Source organism: Orycteropus afer, unplaced genomic scaffold (genome assembly GCF_000298275.1).
Source record: "Orycteropus afer afer isolate SDZICR_OR568_19922 unplaced genomic scaffold, OryAfe1.0 scaffold00244, whole genome shotgun sequence".
Taxonomy (NCBI): Eukaryota; Metazoa; Chordata; class Mammalia; order Tubulidentata; family Orycteropodidae; genus Orycteropus; species Orycteropus afer.
The window spans coordinates 4,342,940-4,356,818 of record NW_006921831.1 but is presented as its reverse complement, the minus strand read 5'-3'; the positions used below and the strand labels follow the sequence as shown (position 1 = coordinate 4,356,818).

Below are 13,879 nucleotides of genomic sequence, written 5' to 3'. Positions count from 1 at the left end.
CGTTGCAGTCTGGGGTGGCCCGGGTGGGGTGTGAGGTCGCAGGTCCGGCTGGCGTGCGGCGCCGGCAGTGAGGGCCTGCCGGGCGGGGGCTGACCCGGCCGCGGGGTGCAGGCGAGGGTCCGGGGGCGCAATCTCGAGATGCGGGGGGCTGACTCGGGCGGCAGGGTGGAGGCGAGGGTCTGGGGGGTGCAACCTGGAGATGCGGGGGGCTGACTTGGCCACCGGGATGCGGGCGTGGGCCTGGGGGTGCAACCCCAAGATGCGGGGCCTTAGGCCTGAGTGGTACGGGGTGACCCGGCCGCGGGGTGCAGGAGTGGGTCTAGGGGTGCAGCCCGGAGATACAGGGAGCTGACCTGGCCTCCGGGTTGGAGGCGAGGGTCTGGGGGTGCAGCCCAGAGATGCGGGCGTCTGACCCGGCTGCCGGGTGCAGGGGAGGGTCTGGGGTGCAGCCTGGAGGTGCGGGGCCTTAGGCCTGCGCCCCGCGCCCTGCTCGGCCCGCCCACCGACCGCTCTGCCCGCGTGGGGGCTCCGGCGAAGGCGCTCGGGTCCCGCATGATGTCTTCCCGGGCGCCGGCTGCTCGGCCCCCGGTTGCCGGGGGCAGCGTTCCCCGAGACAGTGTGGGTTTTCCCGGGGAACCAGCCGGTGGTCCGGCTCCGGGGAGGCTGCCGCCCGATTGCCTGTGTGCCCCGTGCTTCGCTCCCCCAGGGCCGGGATCGCGGCGCCATAGGGCGGGCGTGGGCCGGCTCCGGGGACCTCCTCGCAGCGGCAGGAGTCCCCACGGAGAGGCCGGCACGCGGTGCCCCAAGGCAGCCCCTGGCGCTCGGAGGGCGCAGCCTTTTCTTCCCGAAGCAGCCTGACTGCGTTGTGCTTCGGGAGCCATGGAACGTTTGGCTCTGTCTGTTGCCCGAGGTGGAGTGTGCGTTTTGAGGGCCGTCGTGCCGATATGTGTCCGTCTGGTCTCGGGCTGGGCATGGGCTGCCAGTTCTCCCCTGGCCTGCAGACGTGGGGTGGGATCTGCCCAGGACTCAGTAGGCGGCTTTCTGGTGTCAGTGCCTCCCTTGCCCTGCAGCGGTACTACCCGGACCACCATGTAGGGGGTCACCCTATGATGTGCCTCTCGGGTGGAGTGCACACTGCAGCTCGTGGGGGCCCCACGCATGCCAGGGCCAAACTGTGCTCCATGGGCTGCTGGCCTTGGGCAGTGCATTGCCATTTCCTCCAAGCACCACTGGGTAGGTGCAGACCATGAGCCTTTCAGTAGGCTGTGGGTGTGTGAGCCACTGACACTCCCCAGGGGCTGCTGGGCCCGTTAAGGGAGCTGGGATCACCCTCCCTGCCCTGTTCGAGTCATTTTATTCTCTTCACCCAAGCTGATATATGTCTCCCCTCCCTCCCCTCCTGCCCCTGGGAGCTGTCAAACCATGTGTCTGTTTTGGTGAAGTCTCCTTGAGTTTTTACAGTAGTGGTCTCCTGCAACATTGGTCTTTCGGTGAGTGACTTACTTCACGCAGTGTTGAGTTCCTTGAGGTCATCTATAATATGAGTGTTTTGTAGTCATCCTTGTTCCTGTATATTGTGCGGTATCTCGTTGTGTATGTTGGTCCCTTCCTCCGTAGATGGACGTTTCGGTTGTTTCCGTCTCGTTGCTATTGTGAGGAGTGCTGTGATGAACATGGCTGTGTGTACATCCATTTCATCTGACAGTTTTTGAAGATAGCATTGCATGTGGCCTAGACGGGCCAGGACAATGAGCTGTTTTCCTGAAGGCAGTCACGGGCTCGTTAGGTACAGTTTGTGTCAGGTCTTGCATTGGACTGGATGGTGTCTGCTGTGTGCTAAGAACCTGCTGAGTTTCTGCTGGCTGACCATGTGTAGACCAGCCTCCTCCTCCTTGGCACTGGCGATGGTCGGGCTGGGTCACCCTTGCCGTGGGCCTGACCTGTGGTTGCAGGACGCTCAGCAGCATCCTTGGCCTCTGCCCACTAGGTGCCCCTCCCCCACCGTGACAGCCAGGAATGCCTCCAGGTGCTGACAGGTGTCTCCTGAGGAGCAAACCTGCCCCTGATTGAGAACCATGGTGCAGACGAGTGAATGGGAGCATCCTGAGCGCACAGGAGCTTGTGTGTTGGGGCACTTGACCCCTCCTCAGGTCATGCTGCCCGTTCACTTGCCTTCTCATCAGTGGTGGTGCAGTGCATACTGCCCCTCCATGACACTTGCCATCAGCTTGTGGGGCTGTTTGTACACGTGTGAGTCTGTGTCCCCTGGGTGCCACGAGGGAGGGCAGAGACAGTCTGTCTCCCGTTCTTCCTGTGCTGTCTGGCGTGTGTTGTAAGGGATAGGGGAATGAGCTATGGACATCCCCTCGGAGTTAACTCTGTGTCTGAGGCTGATTCCTTGAGGTGTTTCAGGGGCCCCAGGGAGAGGGATGGTGGGTGTGGAGCCCAAGATGTGCGTGGACAAGCAAGGAGTTAATGTTCTTAGCAAAGTGTTGGCCTGTGGCTGGAGGTGGTGCAGGAGAGCACCATGGGGCAGAGCTGGGGTCACCTTGGTCCCTGTTGCAGGGAGAGGTGTATCAACACCCCCCACCCCAATTTGCATGCTCATTGCTCCAGTCTCCAGTGATGAGGGGGAGCCCAAGTACTCTGGCTCTGTGGGGAGGACAGCGAGCTGGTCACCCAGAACCTTGACCCTTACTCTCACCAGTTCCATGACCAGAGGCCACTGAGCCTAAGTCTTTCACCTGACAGATGAGGGGTGGGATTAGAGCTGAAGTATCAGTGACATCACCTTCAGCTATAAAATTGTGCCTCCTTTATACCTTCCTAAGGAGGTCTGATGGCACAGTGGGGAAAGCATTCACCTGCTAACCAAAAGGTTGACAGTTTGAGCCTACCAGCCAGCTGTTCTGAGGGAGAAAGGTAAGTTAGTCTGCTTCCTTAAACGTTTACAGCCTTGGAAACCCAAGGAAACAGTCTACTCTACCGTGTCCTAGAAAGGGCCACTGTGAGTTGCAGTTGATTCGATGGCAGTGGGTTTGGTTTAGTTTTTACTTTCCTGCATTGGTTTCTGAATTTCCCGCCCTGCAAGTCCTGTGCTGAGCGTGGGAGGGCAGTGTGTGGAGGGGGTCAGAGATGGACCTGAGTGTGTGGCTCCTTCAGGTCGGCCATGCAGGCTCCTGGAGCAGGGCAGACGTGAACACCTCCGGCTTCCCATCGGTGCTCCTGCCAGGCCATTTGGGCTGACGGTTCTGTTCTTTCCTACTGGTGTCAGCCCAGGGGCTGCTGAGCTCTGCTCCTGTGAGTTCAGCGTATGGGAGTTACCGAGGCATCCATTGCTGTGTGTTTAATCAGCATTAAAGAAAATTCTAGTCCTTTCAATTAGTGTCAGTTTTTAACCAAAAAGAAAAAAAAAAACCAACCCACCATTTTGAAATAATTATGGATTCATAGGAAGTGGCAAGAAAATGTTCGAGGTGGGGTCCCCAACCCTTTATCCCCATGGTCACCACACCACCGTTGTTTCAGCACCAGGAAACTGACGTTGGTACCACCTGCTGTGCTTAGTGGGATTCTCCCTGTGTTCGGTGCTGCTCTGTGTCTGTGTGGCTCTGTGCAGTTGCCTCATGTGTGTGGCTTAGTGTCGTTCCCACTGTAATCCAGGGACCCAACTGTCCGGTCACAAGGAGCCCTAGTGCTGCCTGAGCCAGCCTGCCCTTGGCAGACTTTTCTTTCTTCTCCGTCTCTAGAAATTCTGTGGGGTCAGGACGTTATGTAAGCAGAAGCAGAGTGTCTGCTGTCTTTGAGATTGGCCCCTTTTGCTCAGGCCCATTAATCCCTCAAGGCCCGTCCAGACTGTGGCGTTAACTGGGTTCTATTGAAGATGTGGAATTCCAGGAAAAACAGAAAACTGCTGAAATTAGGCAAGAAGACAGCTGTCCTGCTTGGCATCCAGTTATTTGGGAACTTGTTTGCTGGCACGCACGTGATCTGTCATGGATGAGAGTCACATGTGACTTAATTAGCACATGTCCTCACATGTGGCTCTTGATGGCACGACACTCCAACGTTGCTGAGGGTACTGAACGCTGCGAGATGTCAGGCTGAAACTCAGCTGAACAGCATCAAGGGCTTCAGCCAACGGGAAGAATTAGGGTTGTTGCCAGACAGTCACGTCGCTGGTGGGAGGGGCTGCCACTTGGCCTTCCCAGGCACTCAGTGCACCTGGCAAGGAAGAGCGGACTTATGCCTCCTGGAGGTGTCTGCTTGATTCCTCCAGGAGATCGGACAAGGAAAACAGACAAGGAGATGCCATTCCCGCGCCAGTCTTCGGGAGCATGGTGCCGCTTGCTGCAGGCGTGCCACGAGCTAGTACACTCAGTGAGCTTTGTTCATGTTGGTGTCACAGAGTGTGGTCCCTTCCACTTCTGGTAAGTTTGTTGAAATCGGGCACTCCCTGAATTGTCCTGCAATCTGACTGAAGTTTAAAGCATGTTCTGACTATGAGTCATGAGTTGGACGTGGAGAAATGATGAACGTAAAAACTTAACTTCTGCTTCAACTTCAGGGTGGGAGTTACATGTAAACTCGGTCCTTGATTTTCCTGACCAGCATAAAGCCCGGAATCCAACATTGGTTCTGATATAATTTTGACTGTGTTTTTAAAATGCTGACTTTTTCTTTTTTTTAAAAGAATGCTGTTTTCGTACATCTTCCTTTGTGCTTCATGCAGAACTTACTTTCCTTAGAAGCAGATTTAGGAAGTGTGTAATGGAGGGAGGAGTGGTGAGAGGAACCAGCCCTTGAGCCACAGGGGAACTCGGTCTTTGCTCCTGTGGAGCCTGTCTGCCACACTGGTGCTTGTTGCATCTAGGGACTGGATGCTGGCTCTGCTTGTGTTCCTCTCTGAAGGGTGGAGTCACTATGTCCTACAGCACAAGAGAAGGGTCAGTCCCAGAGAGAGTACAAGCCATGCAGATACTCAGTACCTCTCTTTTCTCCAAACATGGTTTTTCATTGTTTGAAAGGCTGCTGGCAACAATATAAGGAGCTTTGGTGGTGCAGTGGTTAAAGCATTTGGGTGCCAACCAAAAGGTCGGCGGTTCAAACCTATCAGCCAGTCTGTGGGAGTAAGATGAGGAAGTAGTCTGCTTCTGTAAAGATTACAGCCTTGGAGACCCTCTGGGGCAGGTCCGCTCTGTCCTCTAGGGGCGCTGTGGGTTGTAATAGATTCCACAGCAGTGGGGGTGCGGTTTTGGTTCGGTAGCAATATGTGGTTTGTGGTTGCAGAGCTAAGTGGAAAGGACTTTTGGGGAGGCTGTCTCTGTGGGATAAAATGACACTCCTTGGCTTTGTGGCAATCAACTAGATCAGACCAGAGAGAAGATTAGAGTCTGATGTAGAGAGGCATCTTCTGGGGGAGAATTTTCCCCTAATACCAACAGAGACGTTTGAATGAATGGGGATGGCTGTGGGTGGAGCACTCAGCTTCACCTGGCATAGAATAGAGCCCTGGTGCTGAGCAGGTTCACAAGCAAGGGGTCACTTTCCTACCTCAAGTTCTGTCATTCAGAAACACCAAGAACCAGAAAGCCTTGCAAGTCTGTGGTTACCTTATTTGGCAAAACTACTGGACACAGACTGCCGGGAAGCTCCACGTGTCTTTCCTCTCCCTCGCAGACCCAGGTCTCCCCACAGACCTGTCAGTGCGCTGGCCGGTGCTGCCTGGCCTGTTGTGTGTCCTTCCCTTGTGGACATGGGTCTCCCCACAGACCTGTCAGTGCGCTGGCCGGTGCTGGCCAGCCCGCGGGAGGTGGGCAGCAGGCAACGTCCTCCAGTGTGAGCACTCTGAGCACTGAGGCAGATTTGGCTTGGGTTTTGGAAGAGGTTGCAGGCCTGTGTGGGCTTGTGTGCAATGAGGAGCATGGGGTCCCCACCAACCTTAGTGGAGCAGACCAGTGGGAGGTGGTCCCATCTACCTACAGCTCCTGTACTCAGAGCTCCCAGCAGGAGTGAGAGGCCATCCAAAGAAATGGTGGAATCTTGGCTTGTGGCGTTCCGAGGAGTTCTATGTGTTGGAGTGGGGAGGCCCCAGAGGGAGAGAGTAGGGAGAGGGATCGTGGCCTCCCACGGAACTCTGTGGACATCTGAAGAGTAGAACCCCGCATGACCCAGGGGCACTTTGCACAAGCCCGGGGCTCAGCGCATTCCTTTTCCTGTTAAAACCTGTCTGGGCCAGCTCTGTGTCCTCACTTGGTCCCACTTGCTGCTGGAAAGAACGAGGGAGGACAGGGCTGTCACCCCCGCTTCTCCCCTCATATCTTGAGTTCAGCACAGTGACCAGCCTCAATTTAAGGAGCACAGAGGTTTGACAGTTGCACACTGAACCTGGTATTTGGGAGTTAGAAGTTGTTGGCCTCTGGTAGCTTTGGGTGCTGTATTACTGGGTGAATAAGTTTCCCCCAGTTTAAACTTCTAACTGAGAGGACTCACTGGGCAAACAGAAACGAACCATTTTCGGCAGTTCGTGTGATGCCTGAGACACAGATTGTAAAGTGCTGTGTGTGACCCTGTCCTGCCGTGGGAGTTGTGGAGTGGGTGTGTGAAAGCAGTACAGGGTGGGTTGTTGAGGGTGTCCTGTGTGCAGTGGGAGGTGGAGAGTTGTGGGTGGCAGTGTACGTGGACCAGCTGAGACTGCCCTGCAGATGGACTGGGGTGCAGACTGGGAAGAATGGGGACAGCTGAGTGCTCGCTCCTGACTGCCCAGGAGACGTGAGTGAGTTCTTCACACCGTCCCTCCAGTGTTGACGCAGAGAGGACCAGTGTGGGCCATTGCAGCTCCTAATGATGGTGTGGAAACGGTCCTGGGGGTGTGGGTTGGGGAGGAGGTGCTGGTCCCTGTGGGGTCTGCTGTGGCAGTGGGAGCAGCATCTTGCTCGCGTCTGTCTTGGGTTCTAGAGAGGTGGGAATCCCCCCTTTGCAGAGCGTTTGCCCCGCCTCTGGTAATGCAGTGAGCGTGCTCTCTTGGTCAAGTGGTTGACCTGCTTGCTGTTCAAGAAGGTCTTGGAACCAGAGGTGGGAGTTGGCTCCTGACTGCTGCCTTCTTCCTGCCTGTGCACATGGTGGCACTGGGCAGAGCCAGGGCTCTTTGGTTTTGCCCCTGGTTTAAACCCAGTGAGTGCTGTGCTGGTTTTCAACTCTCTCCTTGAGTTCAAGACCTTTCCCGTTTGTCTGGCTTCCTACCTACCTGGCGTGAAGCCCTCTGTCTGCAGGACTGCCCAGCAATTGGAGACCAGCATCCAGGTGGGGTAGCCTGCTGTTTGTTTTGCATTGTGGGGTGTTTTTCTTGGCTGATGGCAGCCCCGGGGGGTAGTGAGGATTAGTCCAGGCTGGGGGGGCTGTGCTGGGGTATCTGCTCCCTTTCTGTGGCCAGACAGCGCTCATGCTTTTCCATAGTTAGGCAGCATTGGAAAGGACACTAAGTAGATGCCAAGTCTAGTCTTTCCAAGCTGCCATCTGTGACCACTTGGGCTCACCTGACTTCTTTGGGGACATGCCTGTGTTGGTCCTTTGCAGTCACCAGATTTGCTCCTTGTTTGCAACCTGGCTTGTGCCCGTAGAATTATGGCATCTCCCATGGCTGGCTCTGGGCTACCCTGTGTCTGGGTACTCTCTGGCCACCTTGGGCACCCACGTCTAGATGCCTTACAGTGTCACGGACCTCTTTTGGGCTACTTGTGCCTTCGGTCTTGCTAGTTCTCTGTTTCACACTTTCTCCGCTGGATTGTGTCACGACGGCCCTACTTGTGCGTTTCTAGCATAGCTCGGCCACTTGCCTGAGAGCTGAGGCTGCCAGCTGAGATGGAGGAAGGTGAGGGGTGGTCCTCTGGGTGGGTTGGTGCCAGGCGGTTCGGGCCCGAGGCTTGGCCTCCCCTGAGGGGGGCTGGGCCCGTAGGTGGAGACGGCTTCCCGTTGGCATGTTTTCTCCGTGTGGCGTTGTGGTCTCTCCAGGAACAAATAGCCAGTGAAACGAGAGCCTCACGTGTATGTCTGCTTGTCTGGCTCTAATTTTGTTGTGACTCTAAGTGAGGAGTTTGCTGAAGATGTGCCTTTCGGATTTCTGCATTTTATTTTCTGACGTAATTGTACACGTCATCTGTTCATTCAACACATCTATGGTGTGTCAGCTACATGGTAGGCACTGTCCTAGGCACTGAGAGTCAGTGGTTAACAACATGAACAAAAGCCATTCAGAGACCTCTGTTTGCCCCCCCTGCAGCCCAGAAACTCTCCAGGCCGTACCAGGGCCATCACAAGGCTCGGCCAGCTTGGCCATGTGCTGTCTCTCCCTGGGCCCTGTGCTCCGTGTCCTCTTGGCCAGTGTCTGAAAGCCATTGTCTCATGTATTTTGTCTGGTCCCTGGGGAGAGATATGCATTGGGTGTACAAGACTGGCGTTCAGAGAAACTTCTGGGCTAGAGGGGACCATCAGGGAGGCATCGGTTTGTAGATGGCGTTAAAGCCCTGAGATGGCAGCTCCCCAGGGCGTGAGTGGAGCCCCTGGTGTACAGCAGGCACTATGTAGCCTGCTGCGGACCTGGCACCGTCCCGGGCACATCAGTCTGTCTGCTTAGCTCATCGTCTTCATAATGGTGCTGCCCCATTTCATAGGTGAGGGGGCACTGAGGTACAGAAGCCTGAGACCACCCAGCCCAGGACTTAGCTCTGGCCGTTCTGCCCCCGAGGGCTCTGTCTGAACCACATTGTTGTGCCAGCTCCCAGGGTGGACCACTCTGGGGATGATGTCCTGGGTGTGCTGGCATGTGGGGTGAAGGAGTCAGGGCATGTGCAGGGTTAGCCCAGGGGACTGGAAGACAAGCCATGTGCCCTTTTGAGGAGGTACGCGTGGGCAGTCTTTGTGTGGCTGCTGACAGGTCACTTGAGACATCCTTGGGCGGGGCTTTCACAGAAGAGAAGACAACTAACTGAGAAAAGTGCATCTAACTGTAAACGGGAGAACAGCTATAAACGGGAGAGTGATGGGATGGTGCCTGCAGAGGGCGGATCCCCAGCTGCAACAAATTATCCTGCATTTTATGTCTTGGGTCTGTCCATCATGAGTCCTGTGTGGCTCCAGGGCCCAAATGACGGTGTCTGCAGGCTGTGCTCTTTCCTGGGTGGCCTGGGGGAAAGCCCGAGCCCACTCACACTGTCTGCTGAGTCAGTGCATGTGGCTGTGGGAGGGAGGGAGTCCCGTTTCCCTGTTGGCTGTCAGGAGGACCATCTTGGCTCCTTGTAAGCCAGCAAATGTGAGTCCTCTGAGTTTGGAAGAGAGGAGCCAAGATCAGCCCCAGGGTGATTCCCACAAGGCGGAGGTCAGCTATGCCTCCACCTGCCAACCTTTTTAGCAGTTCTGACACCAGCCAGCCCTCCCCCAGCTCTCTCTACTGCTCTGCTGGGTTTGGTCTTTCTGTGCAGTGGCCACAGAGCTCACAGACCACACTCATGATTACAGGGTACAATTTGGGATCTGGATCAACTTGGAAGTGATGGAACAATGAAGGACGGTCCATTTGTGGGTCAGCACCGCTTCCGACCAGGACAGCTCTCAAGTTCTTGGCTATACCTGCAGGCAGGCCCTCCTCTCGGCTCTGCCCTGAGTGGGCAAGTGTTATAGCACTTTAGTTCCATTGACAAGTGCCCGATGCACCCCATTCTGCCAGCAAGCCTCTTGCCTAGTGCACTGAACTCTTTCACTCCACGGTCACCATGCCCCCCTGCAGCTGCCTAGGGCCGGTGTCCTGGTCTCTGCTGCCTTTTGCCATTGCCACTTATGCCTCTGTTGCGCCACCTGGCACCATCTCCAATGTTACAGCTCTCTCTCTTGCTCTGTGTTCTGGGTCTGGGAAGTTCTGGGTGCAGGGACCTTGCGTCAAAAGGAAGCACTTCACTCCCAGTTCTTCTTGACAGTAGTCTGTGGGGCTGACTCTCTTACAAGCCTACTGCTCCCACCAAGACCACGAACCAACTAGTCCCCTTGGACCAATCTCTGCAAGGCTGTTATGCTCCTTATTTGCATAGGAAGCTGTCTAATCTCTTTGTGAGATTGTGCCGTAGCAAATCATCTTGGCAGAACCCAAACACTGAATCAGACAGGCCATAAATAGACTCTTACTGCCCTGTGTCCTGGAGACAGCTACATTTGTTCTGTGTGCTCACGGCCCCTCCAGCAAATCCCACTCATATCTGAGTGCAGTGTCTCTTCTGTCCCAAATCCAGCCTCTGGGGGGACAGTTCTTGCTTTCAGGGGCTCACATGACTAGACAGGGCCCACTTGGAGGATCCAAGATGGTTTCTCTGCCTTAATCACATCTGCAAAATCACTTGTGCCTTATAAGGTCACATTCTCAGGACCCTGGGATCAAGTGTGGATGCCTGTGGGGGCCAGTCTGCCTGCCACAGTGGGGTCAGGAAAGTACCTTTTTTTTTTAGGTTAATTTGTTTTACAAATTTACGGAGTGGCCATCTTGTATCTGTCCTCACGTGGCTTTTATTCTAGGGGAATAGATATAAAATGAGTAAGTAAGATACACTGCACACCACTGCACATCACATGAAGATGCACAGCATACCATGTACCATGTTAAGATGCACAGTACATGGCATACCACTGCACACCACGTCAAGATGCCCAGCACACCGCGTACCACGTCAAAATGTATAGTACAGGCATACAACTGCACATCATGTCAAGATGTGTAGCACATCGCATATCACGTCAAGATACACAGTACACCGCATACCACGGCACACCACGTGAAGACGCACAGCACACTACGTACCACTGCACACCACGTCAAGATGCACAGCACACCGCATACCACGTCAAAATGTATAGTACAGGCATACAACTGCACATCATGTCAAGATGTGTAGCACATCGCATATCACGTCAAGATACACAGTACACCGCATACCACGGCACACCACGTGAAGATGCACAGCACACTATGTACCACTGCACACCACGTCAAGATATACAGTACATGGCATACCACTGCACACCACGTCAAGATGCACAGCATACCGCATCCCACGTCAAGATATAAAGTACATGGCATACCACTGCACACCACATCAAGATGCACAGCACACCGCATACCACGTCAGGATACACAGTACACGGCATACCACCGCACACCATGTCAAGATGCACAGCACACTGCATACCACGTCAGGATATGCAGTACACGGCATACCACCGCACACCACGTCAAGATGTACAGTACATGGCATACCACTGCACACCATGTCAAGATGCACAGCATACTGTGTACCACATCAGGATGTATAGTACATGGCATACCACGGCACACCACGTCAAGATGCACAGCACACTGCGTACCACGTCAAGGTGTATAGTACATGGCATACCACTGCGTACCACCTCAAGATGCATAGCACAGTGCATACCATGTCAAGATATAAAGTACATGGCATACCACTGTACACCACATCTAGATGCACAGCACACCATGTACCACATCAAGATGCACTGCACACTGCGTACCATGTCAAGGAGAAAAACACAGCCTGGAAGAGGGTAAGCTGTGTTGGAGGGATTGTGAGTTAGATCACATGGCCAGGGGGCCCTATGTGGCTGGAGGGCTGGAGGGGACAGAAGAGCTATGGGGAGGTGAGGCAGATGGCCTGGGCAGGAAACCCTGGCTTCAGTGCGTGAGAGGACAAGCAGTGACAGGGCTTGCAGTTTGTGACTTTGCAGCATTTGACTGGACTATGCAGAGGAGGGGGAGGTGTAGGAAGACCTGCTCTGACACCAGCTGAGAGGAGGAAGTTTTTGGGAAGGAGGACGTGGCAGTGAGGGCTGGCCAACCCAGGAGTAGGGATGGTCAATCAGCATCAGGGGGAAGCAGGCACAACAGAGGCACTGTACGACACCTGGCTGACAAGGCTCTTTACTTTTTGTTGGGAATGCCTTGAGTTTTCCCTAAACTAGGAAGCCAGATGGTTAGTGGAGATGGAGGAAGAGTGGAGGTGGGAGGGGACGTGAGAAGGCAGGGCCCTGATCTCATGTGGAGCTGCCATGGAGTGTGGCTTTCCTGAGACTGTCACTTTGGCATAGGTTCAGGGGCAGGTGAGTGAAGAGCAGGCTTTAACTGAATTGGAATTGGAAAGGGAAGCCCTCGCCTACAGCAGTCACGGTAGGCTCGGTGGGCGGGACACTCAGTTCAGTGGGGGCCTTAGCTCTTTCTAGTGGAGTAGTGGTGGCTGGGTGGGAAAGCAGGCTGCCTGCGTGGAGGAATAAGGGTGAACCCAGCTGGAACTGCTGTGCTGTGGGGAGCCAGGTAGGGGGTGGGTGGTGGGGAGGTAGGCGTGAAGGTCAGGACTAGAGGACAGAGAAGCAGCATTGTGGTAGGTGGGAGAAGGGTTGGCCTGGTGGACAGACAGATGGCAACGTTGTCAGCTCTTTGAATCAGTCCTGTAAGTGATGTGCAAGCTAGCAGCTGGGGTGGGGGGATTACAAGGCACCTCTGGGGGTGCATCCCTGTTGCCCCTGGGGATGGCCTCTCTCTAGGGCTGGGGCTGATTGTTAGTAGGGTAGCAGTCATCACCCCAAAATACACACTTGATCTTGTTTTCATAAAGTTCGTTTCTGGATAGTTTGTGAAAATTGGAAATTGACAAAATGAGCATGTGTGTGTTTTGCTTATTTTCAGTTTTGTTAAAAAGTTGTATTTTGCAGGGAAATGCAGAACAGTGCTGTCTCGAGGTCTTTCTCTGCCTCAGCTGAGTGTGATTACAGGCATACCTTGTTTTATTGTGCTTCACAGGTAGTGAATTCTGGCAACCCTGTGTCAAGCAGGTTTGTTGACCCCATATGTCTAACAGCATGTGCTCATTTCGTGTCTCGGTGTCCCATTTTAGTAATCTGCATGACATATCAAACTTTTTAAGGGCTGCCTGGAAAGGTGAGCTGGGCGCAGCGGGCTTTGGAAGCAGCTTTAAGGGCAGCCCAGAAAGGTGAGCCAGGTGTGGAGGGGTTTGGAAGCAGCTTTAAGGGCAGCCTGGAAAGGTGAGGCGGGCACACGGGGAGGGGAGTTGGAAGCATCTCTAAGGGAGACCAGAAAGTAAGCAGAGCAGTGGGAACAGCTAATGGAGATGAACTTGTCCGTCAGTTTGTTGACCTGTGGTGGCTTGTGTGTTGCTGTGAGGCTGGAGGCCATGCCACTGGTGTTGCAAATGCCAGCAGGGTTACTCATGGTGGATGGGTTTCCTTTGGAGCTTCCGGACTAAGACAGACTCAGAAAAAGAAAGAGGCCATCCACTTCTCAAAGAACTGGCCAGTGAATACCTTCTGAATAGCAGTGAAATACTGTCTGATATATTACCAGAAAACTTTACGAATAGCCCGGAAACCTTGTCCAATACAGTGCCGGAAGATGAGCCCCTCAAGTCGAAAGAGACTCAAAATATGATTAGGGAAGAGCTGCTTCCCCAGAGGAGAGCCAGCCTTGATGATACAGATGGAGTAAAGCTTTCGGGACCTCCATTGGCTGATGTGTCATGACTCAAAATGAGAAAAATCAGCTGCAAACATCTATTAATCATCTACAAAAACGACAAGGAGGCCACATGTTCCGACCTCCTCTAATTCCACAAAGGGAAGACAGGGTTACCAGCAGTAACCCAAGGCCTATTACTGCCAGGCCAGACATGTGAAGAACACTCAGTCTCTCTCCCAGCCCACCGTCCCTCAGCCAAAAGTCTCTCACAGTCTCTTTCCCAGCAGTGCTGGTCCCTCGGTGTCTCACTCAGCGATGTGTGTCTCTTTCAGCAGCACGTCTTCCTCAACCAGCAGT

The 13,879-nt window shown here is 54.3% G+C and overlaps 1 protein-coding gene across 1 annotated transcript in view; it reads left to right on the top strand.

Moving 5' to 3' along the window:
• The window catches only part of AP2A2 (adaptor related protein complex 2 subunit alpha 2), a 78,698-nt gene that overhangs the window by 245 nt on the left and 64,574 nt on the right, over positions 1-13,879 (top strand). The gene's annotated exons all lie outside the window — the stretch shown is intronic.